Here is an 18,830-nt window from a genome sequence, read left to right on the forward strand (position 1 = left end):
GGGCACCCCACATGAGTGTATTCCCAGCCTGGATCAAGAGGCAGAGGGCTGAGAATTCCAGAACGAAGAGCAGCAGCTCTCAGCTCTCAGAAAAACCCAGTAGCTACAAAAGAAACCTCTCTCTAGACGTTCCCCTCACTCCTGTGGGAAGGAGATAGAGTTGCTGCTCAGGAGTCATTGCCTTCCACCACTCGATATCTTCTGGAGGTAAAACACAGCAGGGCCTCAGCACGCCAGGATGTGTCTTCAGAGAGAGTAGAAAGTAAAATCAGAACCCTAGAGTTCAGGAGAGCAGCATTTGCTTTCTTCACTGTGTGGACACCTGTCTTTGTGCGTGTGTGCCCAAATATACTTCAGTATGTATCCAGGAGTGTCTGTGAGTGCACCCATGAATTCATGCATCTTTTGACATGAGCAGCAGTGTGTATGAGTGCTGTTCCCTCTACCTGCTTTTGATGTCATGAATAATATCCGTATGAGAACAAGCAGCACACTGTGAATTAACAGAAACAGTGATCTGAGTGATCTGACGTCAGCATCCCACCAAGGCTGATCTGTGGTGACTGTGTATGTTGCCCCATGCTTCCTGAGCAGTCCTAATGAGAAACCCTCCAGAGGATCACAGGCTGAACCTCCAGCACGCACCTAGTCCAACCCTGTTTTCAGAGCGGGTCATCAGATCAGCTTGCTCAGGATCAAGTCCAGGCAAAGTCTGAACTCTTCCAAGGATGGAGCTCCAATAGCACCTCTTAGGCAATCTGCTTCAGGATTTGATCACCTTCAGGGTAAATATTTCTTCCATGTATCTAACCAAAACTACCCGTTTCTGAACTTGCACGCATTAGCCCCAGACTAAGTTGGAGTGCCCCAACTGATCACTGGTGGGTGTCATGACAGAAATAAGCTTACATCATGTAAGGAGAAGGTGTATGATTTTATTTATTTTTTAAAACAGTAAATGAAAGGCATCAAGTTATGGGAGTGAAGAAGGAATTCCCTATGGACAAGATCTGCATTGTGTGTCTTGGGAAAACCCACCCGGCTCTGTCCGATGCTGGTAGAAGGCAGGATCACCTACACATGAAAGGTTTCCTTTCTGTGTACATTCATCTTGTTATTCCTTCTAACTAAAACAGCCACTGACCTGTTGGGCCTTTCATTTGTGATCCATAAAGGGCCCTGCACAGCCTCTCCCACTGTACAGACATCCCTGGGTCAGAGCAGGAGGAGGCAAAACAGGCCAGCAGGTTTTCCCTGAGGGCAGTGTCAGCAGGGGTAGGGTCACAGGCAGGAGCTGGGTCACCTGTAGCCAAAAAGCTCTAGAGAGTCCCTAGGGAGTCACCCAGAATGACAACATTTGCCTTTACTGGACTCTTCCAGCACGTGAGCTGAGTCTTCTGCCCACACTGAAATATGTTGCCTGGAAATACTTGGGCCTCCCTACCTGCCACTCAGGAGTTGCCTTCTTTGGGGAAAGGGCATAAAGCAGGAAATGAAAAGCAGCATCACAGGAAGGCAACACACATCCCGTATCATTAGGTGGGATGTTTTTCATGCATGAGTAGCTTGTCAGAAAATAGTCCCTGCTTCAAGGGATGCCTCTGGACACGGGGCAGCTAAGGCCCACTATAAAAGCCAGCCCAGCTCCGTGCTCAATCATCCATTTCTCTGGCCTTCGTCTTGTTGGGAAGTATGTGGGTGTGAAGCCCCTTCTTGTCCCCCTCATTCTCCCACAGGAGGACTCAGTTCCTTGGGCCTTTCAGCTGCTATCAGCTGTGTGCCCTGCCAAATCTTGGGACTGCTGGTTGTGGGAGAGTCAAGGGGTAGAAGGTTTGTCATGGAGGAAGACCTCCGTGGTCACAGTACTACCTGTGCCTTGGTTCTCTTAGGATGTGGTGACAGGCTGCTCCTCATGCAAGCCCATGTTCTGCTTCCTCTCTGCCCTCTCTCCTATGTCCACCTCCTGCCCCCAGACATGTCTTGCTATGACCAGTGCCGGCCATGCCAGCGCTGTTGCCTGACGCCACTGGCCAGCAGGGCCACAAGTATGAATCAGCTTTCATCAGGCCATGGAACTCAGAGACCCCATAGGTGACACAATCGCACCATGCTCCAACCATAGGGCACACGCTGGAGGATCTTCTTCCAGGCACCAAGCTCCTCTGTATTTTCCAGAGTCATGAGGATGAAGTGGCCTTTGTGCTCCATGCAGCACCACTGCTCTCTACACCCAGGCGAGGGCCTTCTCAGCTCTGCACACCTCGGGGCCCTGTGGTGTGGGGGTGATTTAGTTTCGCACAGACTGTGTAATGGGACCAGGACGGAGGATGGGGTTATTGCTCCATGGTGTGAGGATGGGGGGACCTCTCCGTAGGCCATGTTCTCTGGGAGGCAGTGCTGGCTTAGGTGGCGGTGCAAGAGCAACACGCATCAGAACCAAGCCCACCACAGCCCAGCTCTGGCCTGACCTTTAGCCCAGGGCCTCTGCACAAGCTCAGGCCTAGCATAGCCCTGCCCCAGCTCTGCTGCCTGTGTGCCTATGCCTTCCTGGCCAAATCTTGTCAGCCTGGCCTGGCCAGCCTCTTAGGTGGTGCAGGGCCATCACTGGATGGAGCCTTCATCCAGGCCTCTCTGGAGTCTGGCCTATCTGGTATTGTAATACACAATAAATGTTTGTTCATTGTCTTTTGTATTAGAAAAACAAGGAATTCTGTTTGAGGAGCAGGAGTTGCAAAAGCTTCCTGGTGAAGTAAGGATCTGTATAATGCTTGGTTAGACACTATGAAAATTCCTTTGCTTAATGTAACAAAAAAGAGAACCCCTTCCCCTTCTCTCCTTCTGCATCTCAGTTGCCTCTTTTGTTCAAAGACACTGCTGCAAAGCTCATGTAACCATCTCCTGATAAGTTGCTAAACTAGTGTATCAACATCCTGCCTTCCTGTCTCACGCTGGGCCAACATGACCAATTAAAAAAAAGAAGTTGAACCACAATGCCAAGGAAGACTACGGCCTTCATCTTCACGACCACCAGAGGGACGGAGATGACCCCCTAGCAACAGTGCACGCAGTCGCAGAATATACCAGGATGTGCTGCGTAATCCCAGAATTACCAAGATATAAAAAGGGACCCTGGTGGGCGTGAGGTGCGCGCCATTGATGGAGCTGAGACTCCCCGGCCACCCAGCGCTCTTTTGCTTGCTGTTGCTTACTCAATAAATTCCTTTCTATTATTAATGCAATGCTCTCTGAAAATTAATTAAGGGGGCAACTTATAACAGTATTAGCCCCTGCGCAGCTCTCACGCTGGGACTGAGACTTTCTACGCATAACACATCTATTGCCTGGGTTAGAGCAATAATCAATAGGTGCTCCTGAGCCAGAACTATCTCCTGGCTAACACTGAAGTCTGAGATGAAGGAGCATATTCACAATTTGGAGATTCACCTTTGTCTTGGAAACGACAAAATCCGTCTGGAGAACAAGTGAAATTTTTGATTCATCTTTCCTATTCCTGAGATTTCGTGCTGCAATATGAGCAGCAGAAAACATCAACAAAAAGCGTCTTCCATTTTTTTTCTCATTCGGATTCTCAAACTGGTATTTAACAGCTGTTTGTTCAGCCCCAGGCATGTTCCCAGGCAAGAACCAGAGGGAAAGCATTGTTCCTGCAGAGGTGTTCAGTGTCTCCAGAGAATCCTTGGGGCAATGATCCCGGGGGTAGATCAGACCCTTTCTGAGACAAGGCTGAGGCTGGTGCTGCCTTCCCTGAGAGCACAGAGAAAAGAGGGCCCATGGCTGTCCCCTGCTGGGAGCTGCCTGGGCCAAGCTTTTCTTTCTCCAGGTTGCGTTGCTTCTTGCTCTTGCAAACAGACAGAAGAGCTTCCTGAAGCCTGGGGACATCAAAACACCATATTCAACATGGTTTTGAGACGGAGGAAGGTTCATCAGCACAGCCTCGATTCTCCTGTCTGGCCTTGGCATTTGCAGCCTGCAGGATGCCTGGCTTGTCCCAGACACGTACCAGGTTGTCCCAGACACGCAATCCCACACTGCTGCAGGAGCTGGTCACTATGACACTGCTTCCTGTGCAGGGACTGAGGATGATCATACATGCCTCCAGCTCCCCTGAGGAGACATCAACGAACTCAGTGGGTTGTAAGTCTTCATTTATCTCTTGCTCTGATTGCTTACTGTGAAGAACATGGAGAGCTCTTGGGCCTTTGGCACTAGGGGCTGCTCTATTTTTTCTGTCCCTGTCCTGGTTTCAGTTAGCACAGAATTAATTTTCTTCCTAGTAGCTGGTGGAATGCTGTGTTTTGGCTTGGGATGAGAAGAGTGCTGATAACACCCCGATGCTTTAATTGTTGCAGAGCAGTGCTTATACTAAGCCAAGGACATCTCAGCCTTTTGCTCTGTCCTGCCAACGGGCAGGCTGGGGGTGCAGTAAGAGCTGGGAGGGGACAGACCCAGGACAGGTGACCCAAACTAGCCAAAGGGGTATTCCATACCATCTGACGTCATGCTAAACAATATATAGGGGTGGCTAACCGGGGGAAGGGGGCCGGACTGCTCGGGGTTAGGCTGGGCATCGGTCAGTGAGTGGTGAGCAATTGCATTGTGCATCACTTGTTTGTACATATTATTATTATTTCCCTATTATCACCATATTATTATTATTGTTATTATTGTTATTATTATTTTGTTATTATTATTTTCCTGTCTTATTAAACTGTCTTTATCTCAGCTCACGGGCTTCACTTTCCATTTCTCTCCCCCGTCCCAGAGAGGGAGGGGGGAGGGTGAGCGAACGGCTGCATGGTGTTTAGCTGCCGGCCGGGTTAAACCATGACAGTACCTCAGGCACAGGCTTTGGACATGGACTGGCTGGAGGTCTGCAGATAACCTGGTGGCTGGGATGCAAATCCATTGCTATTGACTGACTCATTGAAGAGAGGGAAGTACCCTGTAAATCTCTGTCAGAACTACATCTAGGGGTCTCTGGCCTGGGCTAGCCAGGGCTCAAAGCAAACAGCTTTATCATGGGCTTGAAGGAATTTACTCACCCTGGGGATGAGGGGCTGAGGGCAAGCCCCCAGGGGAGTTCTGTTTCCCAGCAGGCTCTGCCCTAGTCTGGCAGCCCAAAAAGGGAGGAAAGTAGAGCACTGTGGCCCATGTCAACCAGTCAAGGTCAGCCCTCTCTGCACAGCCAAAGACATCAGGCTGTTTGGGAAAGAGGATTGGGCTGGTAGATCTTGGAGTGAACAGGGGAAACAGCACAGCCAGGGGAGAGTTGAGTGCCCCATCCCAGAGCTCTGCCTTGCACAGACACATCCCCTCCACATCCAGAGTTGTTGCTCAGCCAGGGCAGCTCTGTGCACCAGGGTGTCACGCACAGCACAGAGGTACAAGGCGCTGTCAGAGAGCTCGACTTCCTTCAGATGCAGAACACTGGATTTCCCCTTAGTGTTCAGCTCCGTGGTGAAACGGTCCTTCTGCTTGGTGCCTGCTACTGCTTGATGTGTAATCAGCTGAGGGGCTTGTCCCTTCTTTTGCTTGTACCAGAGCAATCCCTGAAAGTAGGAGGTTTCATATGTGCAATTTGTCTGGAAGGTGTTTCCCTGCTCCACGGAGACTTGTCCTTCTTCCTGGGTGATGGACACCTGCCCCATGGTTTCTGGAAGAAAGAGAAGGTCAGCAGCTCCGTAGAAAAGTCTCCAGGCAGCCAAACAGGAGTGGATTTAGACACGTGGGAGATAAGTTTCCCAGGAGTGAGCCCAGCCTGTGCACACAAGGAAGAGGACTTTGGAGGAACACAGCAGGCAGAAGACAGACTGGACACCCTGCAAATGTCCATGGGTGGAGAGCTTTCATGTCCTGTATTGACTTGGACACAATCTGTTTTTTTTTCTATAGGAAAGGGAGAAATGAGGGACTGCAGAGACTGATGAAACCTTCTCTCGTGACAGGAGGTGGACCAGAAGAGAGAGGCAGAAAAGACATGGACTGAAAGGACGAGAGAAGCAGGAGAGGTCTCTTCTCCATCTCCATTTCCAAATTTTGAAGAATAACAGTATCATGATAGAAACCGGCCAAGAACCAGAAACAGGAGACAACATTTACCAACATTCTCCCTGTGATTCAAAAGCTGTTCCCCACATAAACGTGGTAAGGCTTCCTGGGGAAAGCAGATTTATACCTTGATTAAAAGCCAGCACTTACCCAGCAGTTGCCCCAGGAAGGCAGTGAGGATGAGATACCCACGGTGCATGCTGAGACCGACCCTCTTGTTTGCTGTGGGAGAGAGAGTCAGAAAAGCACCTCCCAGCCCCAAGAGAACAGAGCTGCCGGAAATGACTCTGCTGGGGGAACAAGGGCAGACTCCCTGGGGTTTCTCCCTCCTCCACCTGCAGCAACCTCTGAGGATTGTCACAGTCAGGGATCCTGGGAACTCTGGGAGCCGCATCATGTGCAGGGGCTGCTCTCGTCTCCTCTCCCAGTGGGGTCCTGCCTTCTCTTCTTCACACACACTGCTTGGCCGTGGCTGATGTGAGGGCAGTCTTCTCCACTGAGATTGTGCACCTCCACCTGGGGTCCTCAGCTCCATGGGGATGTTCCTGTTTCCTGTGGGAGGACAAGACACTTTGATTTCTCTCCCACATCCCCAGAAAGAAGGGAGGAATCATGCTATGCAGCAGCCCAGGGTTTCTGGCTGTGTCCTGTTCTGGTGGGATAACCTAGCATTTGCAAGAGGAACGGGGCTTCATTGGGGTGTTGGATGGCACAAGCCCAGAGGGGACAAGGACAACCTGTTCCATAGGGCAAGGGGTGAGGAGTCAGCAGGGAAAAGGATGTGGGTTCAGTGGGTCACGTGCACTCACAATGATGGGCCACAGGGGGCACCCACCCAGGGCCACATCCCCAGCAGTTTCTGCTTCCCTGATGCTTGGGCTCCCTCTATCACCACCCCTAACACCTTGTCTGGCTTGGCTGCACCTGGCTAGTTGCGTTGTCTTCCCCCATACCTCCCTCAGTACACCTCAAATGTAGAATTCTCAGACACCCAAAGGAATGACACTCCAAGCCCTGCAGCCCCCAACTGTTCCTTTTATACCCCCCAGGCAGCGTGAACGTTCTCCCCCTCTCCAAAAAAGTTTACTGCACAAAGCAGTGAATCCTCCTCATTGCTTGTGTTTTCCTGAAACAGATGGAGATTTTTCGTGGAGAAGTTTGGGATCTGCATGGCAGCTCACCTGAGTAGGCACAGAGCTCTGCTGTGCTGTACAGAGCTGTGCTGTCCTCATCCTGAGCCCAAGATCTTGTCCCCATATCTGTTCTTCATACCTTGTACCCAGATCTGCTCCCCACACCTGCTCCCTAGAGCTGGATCCCACAGAGCTCTTCCCAGTACAGAGTTCCCAGATCGGGTTCCCATGACCCAGGCATGAACACCTGGTCTGCAGATCTGCTCCCCCAGACCTGCTGCCCAGACCTGATCCTTAGATCTGGATCACAGCTCTTGGCCCCATATAGCCCAGTAGATTGCAACAGCTTGCCAGTGAGGGGCACTGTAGTTTCCAGAAGCCAGCCATGGCTGGCTGGTGGGGGTCCACCACCGCACTTGGGAGATTCCAGCAGCTTGCCGGCAAGGGTCCACTGTAGCTCCTGGAGAGCCAGGCATGGCTCTTCGGTGTGAGTCTGCTGTGGCACTTAGGAAACCACTGCTGGTCATTAGCGGGGGTCCGCTGCCACGCCCTCAGTCCGACGCAGGTCATTGGCAGGGTTCCGCTGCCACACCCGGGAGACCACAGCAGCTCACCAGTGAGGTTGCGCTGCAGCTCCAGGAGGCCTGCTGCAGCTGGCAGACCTGGTCTCAAGACGTGCTCCACCAGGACCTGCTCCCTACACCTTCTCCTCACACCTGTTCCACAGATCTGGTCCCTAGACATACTCGCTAGAGCTGCTCCCCAGAGCTGGCTCCACAGACCTGTTCAGCACACCTGTTCCACCTATCTGGTCTTGAGAACTGCTCCCCAGACTGGTTTCCCAGAGGTGGTCCCCAGACTGGTTTCCCAGAAGTGGTCTGCAGACCTGCTCCCCAGATCTGTTCTTCAGTTCTGCTCTCACAAACCTGGTATCCAGACCTGCTCTTCACACCTGGTCTCCAGTTCTACCCCCAAGATCTGGTCTCCAGAGCTAGTTCACAGACACAGTCCCCACTCCTGGTGCCCAGACATGGTTCCCGGATCTGGTCCCCAGACCGGCACTCCTGAGAGCTGGTCTCCTGACTTGGTCATCAGAGTGGGTGCCCAGGGCTTCTCCTCAGAGTTAGTGCCCAGGACTGATTCCTAGACCAGGTTCCCAGATCAGCTCTCCAGACCTTCTCCCCACACCTCTTCCGCAGATCTGGTCCCCAGAAGTGCTCACTGCACATGGCAGTGAGCATGTGGCAAGTCTGTAGGAGTGAAGCAATGTGTTGTTTGATGAATAGTTTTCCATTTCTAAGAAGAATCACAAAAAATCCCAGAAAATCTCCAAAGATAACAATGCCAGTGAATCTCAGCAGAACTGGGATCTGCAGCAAGTGGTCTGTCTTATGTTCCTTTCGTGAGCTCCACCACAACCACTCCCTCACTCACCCTAAGAAGAAGAAGAAGCGGAAAAAAAAGAAACTTGGTATAAAGCAAAAGTAAGAGAAGAAAATAAGCAAAGGCTGCATGGAAGCACAGAGAGAAAAGAAAATTATCCTCTACTTCCCCTCAAAAAGTGAGGTTTGGCCGTCTCCTGGCAAGCAGGGCCTCAATACTCATAGCGATCGTTCGGGAGGACAGATGTCTTCATAATGAGAGCTCCCCGCTTTCCTTCCCCTTTGCCGCCTTTTATTGCTGAGTGTGACATCACATGGTATGGAATATCCCTTTGGATGGTATGGGTCAGTTGCCCTGGCGATGTCCCCTCCTGCCTCTTTCCCACCCTCCACTTCCTGGCTTTGGAGGTGTTGGAGAAAGAATCTTGATGTTGTGCCAACACTGGAGTTCTAGCTCCAAGTGAAGAGCACAGCACTCTAGAGACTACTGTGGAGAATGTTAATTCTGTCCCAGGCAGTCCCAGTACAGCTCCATAAATCAGGGTTCCCAGCTTCAGGAAAAAAAAAAAAAAAAAAAGCCTATGCTATTCCCTTTGTCTTTGAGAGTTTGGCTCCATTTGACTTTTGAATATATCACCTAGCAATGCAATTTGAATAGACAGCTAAATACAAAGATTAGACGTATTCTAATATGAACTCACTGTGTAGTATCCTAAGAGTAAAAATCACTCCCCTGTACAGGGAGACCCTGGCCCAACATGGGACCCTTCTTCTCTGAGGATGTGCAGAAGGAAAAGTGCAGATGCTTATTCATCCCTGTACACTCGTTGCTCCTAACATCTCCCAGACTGTCTCCTGTAATGGTCTGCAGCCCCTGCTCTCCCTACAGAAAACACTTCTAGTTCTTCCAGGGAGGCAGGACTCCAATTTCCCCCCTCCAGAAATGATGGGATGCCATCTTGACCCTATCTTGCCCTCCTCAATGTCACATCTCACCAAGGTCTGACAGTGCCATCAAGGCTGCCAGGAAAAGCAGGACCATGTCACGCTCTCACCTTCACAGGGTGCCCACGTAGTGCCTGGAAAGAGGGAGCTCAAGCTTGCAAGTTCACTTCCCCCTCTGCCAGCTCAAAGCAGCCTCTAAACCTCAGCACAGAGGGTGGAGCAAAACTCTCTCCCTAGTCTCAAGACTAGTGGTTAAAGCAGTCAGAAAGGAATCCAGCCAATCTTTGCTGTGCCCTAGGATCCCCATGGCCAGCCAGAAGTGTTCAAGCACCGTGAGCGTCACACTTGTGCAGTTAGCTCAAAACTGCAGGCATGTGAAGGCTAGGACATTTCACTTGGTCAGCGGTAAGGCAAAAGGGCAACGACATCGCCCCTGTCTGCTTCCCTCTTCTGGCCCCTTCTGGCAGGTGGGCAGCCCCAGCAAGGGGCAAGTGTCCCCATTGGCCTCCCTCTGCCATCCAACCTGCAAGGGGACTTCCAAGCAACGCCAGGACGCCCACGTGGCTCCGGCTGTGGCTGTGTCTCTGGCAGGCTGCTGCCATCTCCGTTCAGCTGCACCCAGACTCCAGACCCTTTCAGCAGAACCAAAGTGCCTTGGAGGGGCCGGGCTGGCAGGGGAACCCCCGCGGCTCCTCGTAAGACTTGTTCTCCAGACCCCTCACCAGCTTCGTAGCCCTTCTCTGCACTTGCTCTGGCACCTCCATGCCCTTCTTGTAGTGAGGGGCCCAAAACTGAACACAGTACTCGAGGTGCAGCCTCACCAGAGCCGAGTACAGGGGGACGATCACTTCCCTAGACCTGCTGGCCACACTGCTTCTGATACAAGCCAGGATGCTGTTGGCCTTCTTGGCCCCCTGAGCACACTGCTGGCTCATATTCAGCCAACTATCAACCAATACTCCCAGGTCCTTCTCTGCCAGGCAGATTTCCAAGCACTTGTCTCCCAGCCTGTAGCTCTGCTTGGAGTTGTTGTGCCCCAGGTGCAGGACCCGGCACTTGGCCTTGTTGAACTTCATACGGTTGGCCTCAGCTCATCCAAATCATTCTGCAGAGCCTTCCTTCCTCGAGCAGATCGACACACGCACCTAACTTGGTGTCATCTGAAAACTTACTGAGGGTGCACTCAATCCTCTCTTCCACATCATCAATAAAGATATTAAAGAGAACTGGCTCTAGTACTGAGCCCTGGGGGACGCCACTAGTGACTAGCCTCCAGCTGGATTTGACTCCATTCAAGGCCAATAGGCCTTGGTCAAAAGGCACGTCCAGGTCAGCAGGGGGCGTAACAGCGAAAGCCTTCGACGGCTGTAGCAGCAGCGGGGCCAGTGGCATAGATTGTGGCCCCATGTGGCTCTTTAAAGCCTCAGAGACTGCTTGCCAGGTGCCGAGCAATCCCACTGCAACCTTGTCGTTTTTAGTAGCAGTCACACACCTTGACCTCAATTTGGTCCCATATTTCAGGATCATAAACCGTCTGATTGTTAATAAGGAGAATAAGATGTAAGGTTACCAGGACTGTCTTTGTTCCAAAGGACGTATGATTCCCCATAATGCGCAACTGCTTACCAGCAAGGGGCAGTTGTGTGCACAGGTCCGCTTCTTTCAGCTTTATCTTCTTTCCAGCTCTGGTGCGCCTATTTCCAGCAACTTTCTGTACGAGCTTCTTTGAGCAGTTTGCTGAGTTTGGCCGAACCTATCTTCATGAGGAGATCAGTGTGCCTGTTCCAGTCCTGGTCTCCGTTCTGCTAGCCTGTTCCTTTTCATTCCTTCTTTCTGCTCCTTTACTAATGACATAACTTCATCGTGTTGCCTTCTTTTTTTTCTTTTTTCTTTTTTTTTTTCAATCTTGAGGGCAGGCTCCCCTCTTACACCCTTCTCTCCACAGCAGTTCTTTTCAAAACAACTTTTCATTGGTCAAACAACTTTGAATATAACAACAACAGCAAACACCCAGAAATTTCCATGCCTTATGGGCTGGAGAACAAGTACTGGAGACTGCATGGAGTCTCCTGAATCACCCTTCTTTGTTCCCTCTAAGTTCTTTTACATTCCTGATGGACTCATCTTTAGGAGTCTAATGTTATCATTAATCACGGGGCTTGCCATCCCCCATGGCCACACTCCCACATCTCCCCCTTCTTTATTAATATCTACCATTTTTTCGACTCGAATTACCACTCCATATATAACAGCAGCAAGGGGCAAGAATCCCCAGTGGCCTCCCCCTCCCATCCAGAACCCAGCCCCAGACACAGAGGTCTGCACCCACCTCTGCTGTCAATGAAGATGGGATTGCTTCCCCCACCTCTTCCCCACAACCCCCTCGGAAAAGCCACGTTCTCTCAAGTTGGCAGGGAAGGTCGCCCCACCACAGCCCTCTGCTCAGCAGTCAGCAGCTCTGCACACACACACAGGAGTGAATCCTGCACCAAGGGCAGACCTTCAACAGCGCTGGCTAGTGCAGCAAACTCCTCTACAACTCAGTCCTTTGGCAAGATCCAAGGTTCCAACACGTGTCATTAGAGTGAGTGACCAGCACAGATATTTGTTGTATTGCCAGGACATCATCTCAGCGCCAGAGGTCCTGGATTTGGGCTTAGGAAGAAACCTGTACAACAAGCTCTTGGAAAAAAGACCACTGCAGAAAACGGAGGAAACCCAATGTGGCTGTTCTGATGCTCCCTCGGGCCCATGCTGTTTAACTCCAGGCCCTGCAAGGGGACTTCCAAGCACCGGCAGCGACCCCACGCGGCCCGACTGTGGCTGTGCCCCCGCCTCGCCCACGCCCCACCTTCCCGGCCCCACGCCCTGCGGGGCACCCCCTGATGCCTCCAGCTGCACAGGCCGTTGGCTGCCTTTGCTGCAAGGGAGCGCTGCTGGCTCGTGTGTGGCTGGGTGCCTCCTGCACCCAAAAGCCTTTCCTGAGGGTTTGCTTCCCTGGCAGCCAGCCCCCATCCTGAATTACTCTGGGGGCTCTTCCTGCCCAAGAGGAAAATCCTTTTCTTTGCTCCTTTGCACCAAAATGAGGTTCTGGTCAGCCCCTTTCTCCAGCCAGCCTGTATTCTCCACAGCACATTTGTGACCTATGCAGTCACCACCTGTGTGCCCTGGTTGGGGACCATGCACAAACTCACCGAGGGTGTCCTCCTTCGGACTGCTTGTGGCCCTAATGAAAGCATTCAGCAGGACTGGGTGTCTGGCACTGCCAGCTGCTACTCAGGCAGAAGGTGCCCTCCATGCCAAAGCTGCAGGCTCAGGCCTGCGGGAAGGGCTCCCAGGAACTATGAAAACTGTGCTTAATGGGCAGCCATGCTGAAGCACTCCAAACACTGAGCATTCCTCTGGTGCAAGGGGAGGATCAATTTACTCTTGCCACTGTGTGATCCCTTTGCTGTGAAATCCCACATGTGGAGGAGTGACAGTTGTCCCTTTGCCTTCAGGAGAACCAGTCTAACATGGGGTGCATGAGAATCTGCCTGCTTTCCGATGTATTTCTGAGACAATGCTGGCAGGCCTTTCTAGACAAGTGAGAGGAGATAGGCCTGGCTTCAGCACTGACTCCCAGGAGGACCTGGCAGTGTCTACGGGTGGAAATCTCTGACTGACAGACACTATCAGGAGCCTTACAGCAGTCTGCTTCTCCTGTATATCCCAAGGTCAACTATGGACAGCCACTCAGAGGCACTCCAAATGTTGCTATCCTGAATTAAACCAAGGATCCAAACTGTCCTGATACGGTCCTTGTTTGGGCCTGAAGATGGCAGGAACAGAGGGTGATTGTTGCAGCGGGACGAAAAGGAGGGCTCAGGAGAAAGGAGCTGTATTTTCCAGTGCCTCTTCCCTGCACACACCTCTGAGAGGCTGGTGCCATCTGCGTTCAGCTGCTCTCAGGCTCCTTCTGACAATGGGAACCCGCTCCCCTGCAGGACTCATGCACAGAGCACAGGAGAGTGCTACAACTGTGCACATTCCCTCGTGATAAAGGGGAAACAAGGACACAGTCACGTGCTCATCTATACCTGCATGGAGTCCTGGACAAATCTCTGCACCCACGTGCCTTCACACAAAGCCAGCTGCACAGTGGTTGCCACAAGACAAGAGCAGATGTGTGAACAAAAGCAACCGGGCACTCAGGTGAGTGCACAAGGTGAGCCTACAAGGACAGGTGCTATATTATGGACCTCGTTCTCATAGTACCTGGGGTTGGTGGGACTGTGAAGCTCAAGGGCAGCCTTGGCTGCAGTTACTGTGAAATGGTGGAAGTTAGGTTCCTGAGCACAGTGAGGAGGAAGCACAAGAAACTTGCTGCCCTGGACTTCTGGAGAGCAGACTTTGGCCTGCTGAGGCATCTTCTTGGTAGAGTACCATGATACAAAGCCCTGAGAGGACATGGGCCCAAGAAGGCTGGTTAATATTCAAGGATCATCTCCTCCAAGTTCAGGAGTGATGCATCCCACCAAAGAAGGAGTCAGGCAAAATGCCAGGATACCTACATGGATGAACATGGAGCAACTGGCTGAATTCAAACATGACAGAGAAGGCCATAGAGGGTGGGAGCAAGGACAGGTAGACTGGAAAGAATATAGATACATAGTCTGATGAGGCAAGATAGGAATCAAGTTAGGAGAGCTAAATCGAAGCCAGAATTGAATTTGGCCAAGGAAAGAAGCTTTGTTTCCATGCTTGTCTGCCTTGACAGAAGCACGTCCAGAATGTGGAGGGAGGTGATTCACGGCCTGTGCTCCACTTGAGTGAGACCTGACCTGGAGTGCTGTGTTCAGCTTTGGGGCTCCCAGCACGAGAAAGATATAGACCTGTTCAAGTGGGTTCAGAGCAGAGCCATGGAGATGATCAGAGGGGACCCATCCAGCACGTCCAGTGAGTCTTCTGCCCTCACTGATGCATTCCTGCCCTAGAAGTCCTTGGACATTTCATCCCAGCACTCTAAAGAAACCATCACTGCAGAATGGCCATGGCCTAGATCTGCAAATGAAAAGGCAGCAGTGCAGGAAACCAGCACACAGCCCATATCATTTGTTGGGATGGTTTGAATTCAAGATGAGCTTGTCAGAAAATTGTTACCTCTGCCAAGGGTGCCTCTGGGCCTGCGGCAATGAAGTACCAGTATAAAAGGCAGCCCAGCTCTCTGCTCTCTCATCCAATTCTGTTGCCTCATCCTCCTTGGTAACCAGGTGAGTCTGAAGCCCTCTCTCCTCCTCTTCTCAAGTAGAAGGGATCTTGCATTAATAGACATCTCATCTGGTGGTGGTTCAGAGCTATGCTGGGCCTTGGAGTTCCTTCCCATGGGAGAGGGGTGGAGAGAGACGTTCTGTGTAGAGAGAGGCTGGGACATGGTGCAGAGGTAGCATTTTGGGTTATATGCAACGTGATTGTCTCATTAGATCAGCCTGCACTTAGAAGGCCCCTGTCAGTACAAGGCAATGAAGACCATGAACCTCCTGGCATAGCCTCCACATCCACCCTCACCAGTTGCCTTAGCTCCTTTGTGGTGGGATAATGGGGCTGCTCCTCACCATATGCTCTTCTTCCTCTCTTCCCTCTCTCCCAGGTGCATCTCCAGCCCAAGACATGTCCTGCTACAACCAGTGCCTGCCATGCCGGCCCTGTGGCCCGACCCCGTTGGCCAGCAGCTGCAACGAGCCCTGCGTCAGGCAGTGCCAGAACTCCACCGTCGTCATTGAGCCCTCTCCCGTAGTGGTGACCCTGCCTGGCCCCATCCTCAGCTCCTTCCCGCAGAACACCGTTGTAGGATCCTCCACCTCTGCTGCCGTTGGCAGCATCCTCAGCTGTGACGGAGTCCCCATCACCTCCGGGTGCTGTGATCTCTCAGGCATTTCCAGCCGCTACTGTGGCAGAAGATGCCTGCCCTGCTAAAGCCACTGCCCATGGCCCTGGGGTTCCAGCACGACCATGGTGCTGGACAACAGAAGGAGGAGTCTTCAGGCCATTGCTTTCAGAATGACTGACCTTCCTCACCTCCTCTGGCAAACATTGGCAGGAGCCTGACCAGGGGCTAGTCTGAGATCTCTGAAAACACGGTCCATGTCTCTCCTTCCATTCTAACACCTACCCCCCTGTCTCAATTTTCATAGTGTTCTTCTCCTCCCCTGTGCTGTGGGGATCCTCAGATCCAGCCCTGCCACTGTGGTAACAGCAGACAAATGCCCTGCATGAACTCCTCCATGGGCGAAGGATGCTGCCTCTTGGTTGGCCCTGGTGATCTCTGCACTGAAGGGCCTCTGCTCAGAGTGACCTCCTTTTCCTCTCTACATTCATTAAAGATTTCTGCATCCCGGCCTTGGTTGTACATTTTTCTTCCCTCTGCATATGCCCTCCTGAGCTGCTCAGCAAGAATGGTTTTGCCCTTGGTGGGTATAAGATGGGTGTTTAAAGTCTTCATGCAATTGCTTTCAGAATGACGGACCTTCCTCACCTCCTCTGGCAAACATTGGCAGGAGCCTGACCAGGGGCTACCCTGAGATTTCTGAAAACTCGGCCCATGTCTCTCAGTAGGCCCTGGAGATCCCTGCACTGAAGGGCCTCTGCTCAGAGTGACCTCCTTTTCCTCTGTACACTCATTAAAGTTTCCGGCAACCCAGCCTTGGCTGTAGATGTTTCTTCCCTCTGCGTATGCCCTCCTGGGCCGCCCAGCGAGAATTGTCTTGCCCTTGGTGGGTATAAGATGGGCGTTTAAGGAGCCTTTTCCCCACTCCCAGAACAATGGGAGGTTGCGACATGCTGCAGAGGGTCCTCTCTTGGACAATGCCCCTTGGGGCTGAAGAAGACATTCCTCACTTTCACAGAGCAAGGGGCAATCTACCCTTGCCTTGCAGCATCTCTGCCCACAGCTCCCCCCTGTCCTGCAAACAGAGAGCACAACCTCTGCTCTCCTCATGGAAGAAGCTACGAGTCTGTGGGAGGCTGTGGAGGCTTGCACCCTGTAGGCACTTAGGAACGGGCTTCTTCTTGCTCAGGACAGTGCTGTGCTGGGGAAGCAGGTGGGGACAGAAGATGGATGGCAGATGTGGGGAATGGGTGGAATAAGTGCAGGGATGCCCGACTGCTTCTACTCCACCCTCATCTTCCCTCGTTTGCCCTACCTCAGGGCTATGGCCAGCACACATGGGCATGTGCGGCAGGAACACGTGTCCCATGAGGCCCAACCGCCCTCAGCACGGCACTTGGCAGGGCCCAGGTGATGGCACACATACAGGGCTGATCCCCTTCCACAAGTCAGCATTGGTATTCCCCGTCACCGAACATACACGTAAATCTCTAGTCCCTGAGGACCCTGAACCCATATGGGGTGGGTCAGTGCAGAGACAGCAGGCAGTTTGCATGCCCCCATGCTGCTCTAGGGTGCCCACTTGCCCCCAAGCATGCAACAGCTTTCCTCAGGTGCAGGATGTGCACTCACAGGGACTTCCTCACTCTCATTTCCACTTTTCCTGACCATTTGCTTTGCTCCTGCTCAGGCAAGTTGTTTCTCTGTTTCTTCTTTTGGTTATGTAGAGGCTATGTTCAGGATGTGTGCAGCTCTCTGTTGCCCAGTTGCACTTCAAGGATGCCCATTGTTTCCAGGCCCTGCTTGACTGCTGGCAGACATTTTTCCTGTCAGTGCTTTGCAGCCCCTTGATGTTTCTCATCAGTATCTCATTAGAGCCTGGTTACATCTATAACAGGTCCCATCAGAAGGGCACCTTGTCCTTCCCTGCTTGATTACAGAGCTGTTTTCTTATGGATCCACTTATGGCCCTGCTTGGTACAGCCTTGTCATGTCCAGAAGGAATCAGCCATGCAGGCAAGAGAGATGAGCCAAAGGTGCGCTGGGGTAAACCCTTTGTCTTTCCTGGTGCCAGAGGAATGGTGTCAGCCACAGCTGCAAGAGAATGCAACCAATTTAGCCCAGGTGAACGTATGGCACTGCCAGGGCTAAGGTGTGGGGTAGACCACAGGAAAGAGCTCTGACAAACATTTCTGCTTTGTTGGGATGGCTCATTGCCCTGGAAGGGCTTGGCCCATGTTGCAACCCAAAACATGACTGGTAGTTCCTGGAGACATTGGTTTCTTAATTGCTCTGCTGTTTATTGCCTACCTTGAATGCCCCAGGACACTGATAGCAATATATAAACCTTGTGTGTAGTTCTGGGTGCATGTCATTGGCAAACAGATAAAAGTGTGGTTGGGATCTGCCTCTGTGTTTGAACAAGGCAGATTAGCTTGGATGAGACACCCAATACGCTGAGAAAACACCTTTGCTCTGAAATACGACTTGTGAAGCTGCCCCTTTGCCTTCAGGAGAACCAGCCAGACATGGGCTGGATGGGAATCTGTCCCCTCTGCGATGCATTTCTGAGACAATGCTGGCCGGCCTTTATAGACAACTGTGAGGAGATAGGCCTGTCTCCAGCACTGACTCCCAGAAGAACCTGGCAGTGTCCAGGAGTGGAAATCCCTGACTGACAGGCACTCTCAGGAGCCTCACAGCAGTCTGCTTCTCTTATACATCCCAAGGTCATCGATGGACAGCCACGCTGAGGCACTCCAAACATTCAGTTACCCTGAATTAAACCAAGGATCCAAACTGTCCTGATTCGGTCCTTGTTTGGGCCTGAATTTGGGAGAAACTGAGGAACATTGTTGCAGCGTGAGGAAAAGGAGGGCTCAGGAGAAAGGGGCTGTGTTTCAGTGCCTCTTCCCTGCACACACCTCTGGCAGGCTGCTGCCATCTCCGTTCAGCTGCACCCAGGCTCCAGACCCTTTCAGCAGAACCGAAGTGCCTTGGAGGGGCCGGGCTGGCGGGGGAACCCCCGCGGCTGCGGGACGAGGTGGTCCTGGCGGGCGGAGCGGCAGCGCCCCCTGGGGGCTGTGCCCCTGCCTCGCCCCCGCCACACACGCCCGGCCCCGCCCGCCACGGTTCCTGCACGGCCGCAGCCCCGGCTCCTCTCCCCGTGGCTCTCAGGGCGCAGTAATACACCGCCGCGTCCCGAAGCCGGGGCTCGGTGAGCCACAGGGCGCTGGACCGGCGGTCTGCTGCCACCACGAGCCACCCCGGCAGGTCCCTCAGTGCATTGGAGCCTTTAGTACCGAACACTAGGAATGTAGGTCCTTGGCCCGGGAGATGGCGGTACCAGTAAATGGAGTAACCAGTCTGCATGTTGGGGTGTGAGCAGGTGATGTTGATGCTGGTGCCCTCGGTGGTCTGTGCCTGTGGCTCCTG

At 52.4% G+C, this 18,830-nt stretch overlaps 2 long non-coding RNA genes, 1 other non-coding gene and 1 pseudogene across 4 annotated transcripts; 1 reads left to right on the forward strand and 3 right to left on the reverse strand.

The window, feature by feature from the left end:
- Positions 1 to 915: 915 nt before the first annotated feature.
- On the reverse strand, positions 916 to 5,165 carry LOC139999710 (uncharacterized). The gene is made up of 2 exons (XR_011805201.1): positions 4,856 to 5,165; positions 916 to 4,253 (listed from the first exon to the last, which is right to left on the reverse strand). It is a non-coding gene; the product is annotated as an uncharacterized lncRNA (long non-coding RNA).
- Positions 5,166 to 5,535: 370 nt separating this feature from the next.
- LOC113841485 (uncharacterized) lies at positions 5,536 to 11,799 on the reverse strand. 2 transcript variants are annotated; one of them, XR_011805191.1, is made up of 3 exons: positions 11,156 to 11,799; positions 6,220 to 6,621; positions 5,536 to 5,674 (listed from the first exon to the last, which is right to left on the reverse strand). It is a non-coding gene; the product is annotated as an uncharacterized protein (transcript). The 2 variants fall into 2 exon arrangements; XR_011805192.1 differs by lacking the exon at positions 11,156 to 11,799 and adding an exon at positions 9,640 to 10,438.
- A 2,848-nt stretch (positions 11,800 to 14,647) lies between these two features.
- LOC139999699 (feather keratin Cos2-3-like) lies at positions 14,648 to 16,208 on the forward strand (annotated as a pseudogene).
- Positions 15,658 to 18,181, reverse strand: LOC139999703 (uncharacterized). The gene is made up of 2 exons (XR_011805185.1): positions 16,167 to 18,181; positions 15,658 to 15,863 (listed from the first exon to the last, which is right to left on the reverse strand). It is a non-coding gene; the product is annotated as an uncharacterized lncRNA (long non-coding RNA).
- Between the last annotated feature and the right edge of the window lie 649 nt (positions 18,182 to 18,830).

This window comes from Anas platyrhynchos, chromosome 28 (assembly GCF_047663525.1).
Source record: "Anas platyrhynchos isolate ZD024472 breed Pekin duck chromosome 28, IASCAAS_PekinDuck_T2T, whole genome shotgun sequence".
Taxonomy (NCBI): domain Eukaryota; kingdom Metazoa; phylum Chordata; class Aves; order Anseriformes; family Anatidae; genus Anas; species Anas platyrhynchos.